Genomic DNA, 3,336 nt, shown 5'->3' on the forward strand with positions numbered 1-3,336 from the left:
TCTCTCTCTCTCTCTCTCTCTCTCTCTCTCTCTCTCTCTCTCTTATTACAATTTAATAAATGATCTCTTATTGCAACTAAAACATATATGAATAAATATATTTATTTAGATTGAGTAAATTTTTTTATCAGTGTGAAGTTATTATAAAATTCAAATTGAGAAATCAAATATTACATCAAAATTATGAAATCTATTATAAAGAATATATATATGTAATTATTTAGCTTACATTGCATCTGGAATTGTAGAAGTATTTTTAATTTGACGAAATATAGGTTGCGCACACTTTGGTTACACATATAAACTGTTATACGTCTTTACCATAATAAAAATCTTATTTTTTTATTTTTTTCATAATCAAATAAAAGTTCAAGTTTATAATTTGCAATAATTCAATGACGTTTTGACAAATTATAAGGTTATTCTTTATTACCTAAAAGTTTGTTAACAAATTTAAATAACTAAATTTTCTCGAAAGCATTAAATTTAAGAGTACACTAATTTTTTACACGCAGGCTGAACCTTCTTCATTCAAATAAGGTAAGGTAGAAATCGATAGAACTATTTGTTTTAAAGTTATGATTTTTTTTCGTAAATGGGACATGTATGTCCCACTGTCCATGAAAGAGTTAAATTCAGGATTAAAGAAGGCTAAGTATAAAATATGTATCCTGATAAGTAGTTCGAGTTTCAGCGAGAGGTCTCCACAGTCCTCTTGCCCACCTTCAATTGTGAGCCAACTTTATCTCGTCTGTCCATATGCTCTGTTTCAATCGTTTTATGAATAAAAATTGTATCTGTGAATAAAAATTGTATTTATTATCAGAAACAGTATATCATACACTTGCAAAAAATTTTATCTTAATTAGTAATATATTACTTAATTTTATTCAGTCATGATAAAAAATATTAATATAAAATTTCGAGAGGCTTGAAAATTTATACTTTGTTATCAAATCAATTTTTTATTTCTAAACTGTAATATTGTTCCGATTTTAATGAAACTCAAGGAAAAATATTTATATTTTAAAAGAACTATTACGTAATTTTGTACTCACTATATCTCTTAAGATAAATACTAAAAAAAAACACATAATCAACATACCCTTAGAGCCATGTAGTCCCGGTCTCTCCTACAGTGCCGAAATTAAAAGATATTTCATTAAAATTGTAATGTATTAATTTTTCATGAGCTTAAAATAAAATAAAAAATCACATTAGTTAATAAATAGTCAGTAGAATTATCTTTATGTCGATCAGATTTTTAATTTCATATTCGAATATTTTAATATCTCATGTTCGTAATTAATACCATTCGTAATTAATATATCATATTTGTAATAATCTCATATTCTAATATTGATTTCTTGAACAAGTAAAATTAAATTACAGAGCATATGAGATATAAAAATAAATTAGGAGAATTATCTTTACACCGACCAGATTTTTAATCTCATGCTCGAAAATTTAAACAACTGCGAACCCAGTAAGCAAGAAATCATTAATACAATGTTGTTGCAATAATATCGAAAAACCTGTAATATTGTCAAATATGTAGTGTTTAATATTGTATCAAACATCATTATGAACATACTTTGACTGCGATTTGGAAGTTTCAATAATGTTGAAATAGGATTGCCATAACGTTTTAATCGGCAGAAATATTTTTAAGATGTTGCATTGATCTCAAATAAATGTTAAAGTAACATTTGAAAAATATATTTTTTGTAATGTTTTTAAAACGTTTAAACAATATTCAGAAAAATCATATCACAAAATAACATATAAAAAATATAAATGCAATGTTATTAAAAAATGTCCAAATAATGCACATAAAGACAACGTTTCTAAACGTTAATTTAATGTTCCTTGCTTAATGGGAAATCAAATCACAGCGTTCAAGCGTGAGATCGCATTTCCGTGAAATATACGGAATCATCGAGATCACCGCAGCGAAATTTCGTGTGGCGGCAATTTCCTTTTATTGTTAATACGTTGTTATAACCCTACCTAATAGCGGCTTGATTGTTCACGCTCTCGCAGCGACGCACATGGCATGTGTTTGACAGGTGACGGTGCAATTGTTTGTCGTTAAAGGTTTGACGAAAAAAAATTCAGCGGCGTTTCCATTAAACGTGGCTAGCCGCCGAACAAAAATTGCGCTTTTCCGCCAGCTGGTCGCCTGATATTAACAACGTAACAATGCGCACTCGTAAGCCCGTGAGCACCTCTGGAAAAAAAAAGAGGAAAAAAAGAGTAGACTGCGACGGACGCGAGCTACGAAATTGTTTCCATTTCGTTCACACATGTTAACGCACGCTCTCGCGCTCCATTTGTTTACAAGAGGACGCACGGATTATTCCTCCATAATCCAACCGTGAAGAAATTAAGATCACCGCTATGATTTCAACGTTCCGACTGTGAAAGAATTCAAATGACAATGAGAATCTGAATCTAACACGACCGTGTAACATAATCTGCTAACTAATTAACTAAATAACTCACACGCAAGTCTGCGCACAAAAATGACGCTAAAGATGACATTCACTAAATTCTCTGATTAAGTATATATTGCCTATGTTTCAAAAATAATAAAAAAAATTGAAAAAACTACAGATTAATCTATATCTGAAAATTATCACAATATAATTTGACATTGATTTAAAATCTGGATCAAAAATTATATCTAATTAACTTTGACGTATCGGAAAAACATCGATTTTGTCAGTAAAATTAAAAATCCCGGGCTTATAATAAGTTCAACTAGAAATTTACCTCATGGTCCTAATCAGAATGATTCTAATCAGTTATCTGGTATATATAATGCGATATTATTGAGTTCTAATTATTAATAATTTTTATTCTTAATAAAGCCTTAATTGTTATACCGCGACTTATTAAAATTCAATACCATCACTTTATGGAAACCAGATAATTGTTTAACATCAGGATTGAATGAAATTAATTACTTTTAAATTAATTATTACCTTTAATTAACGATTAACATAAATCAATTTAACTGGAGACCACTTAATTAACGATATATTTCAACAAATTCAATTAAAAGCCGTTTAATTGACAATTGATCTCAACGAATTCAATTAAAAACTGTTCAATTAATGATTGATATAAATGAAGGAAACCAAAGATCGTTCAATTAACATTTAAACTTAATTAATTTAATTAAAAGTTGTTTAATTAACAATTATATTTAGCAAATTTAATTAAAGATCGTTTAATTGACGATTAATAGAAACAAATTCAATCGATTCAATCGAAGACCGTTCAGTAACGATTGATACGATCAATGCCCCCCCCCCCCCCCCCCCCCCCCCC

At 28.9% G+C, this 3,336-nt stretch overlaps 1 long non-coding RNA gene across 1 annotated transcript; it reads right to left on the reverse strand.

The window, feature by feature from the left end:
* Positions 1–476: 476 nt before the first annotated feature.
* LOC116847537 lies at positions 477–2,336 on the reverse strand. The gene is made up of 3 exons (XR_004378780.1): positions 2,011–2,336; positions 1,106–1,133; positions 477–797 (listed from the first exon to the last, which is right to left on the reverse strand). It is a non-coding gene; the product is annotated as an uncharacterized LOC116847537 (long non-coding RNA).
* Between the last annotated feature and the right edge of the window lie 1,000 nt (positions 2,337–3,336).

This window comes from Odontomachus brunneus, unplaced genomic scaffold, assembly GCF_010583005.1.
Source record: "Odontomachus brunneus isolate Ranch 3 - 2012 unplaced genomic scaffold, Obru_v1 Obru_scaffold_079, whole genome shotgun sequence".
NCBI classification, from domain to species: Eukaryota; Metazoa; Arthropoda; class Insecta; order Hymenoptera; family Formicidae; genus Odontomachus; species Odontomachus brunneus.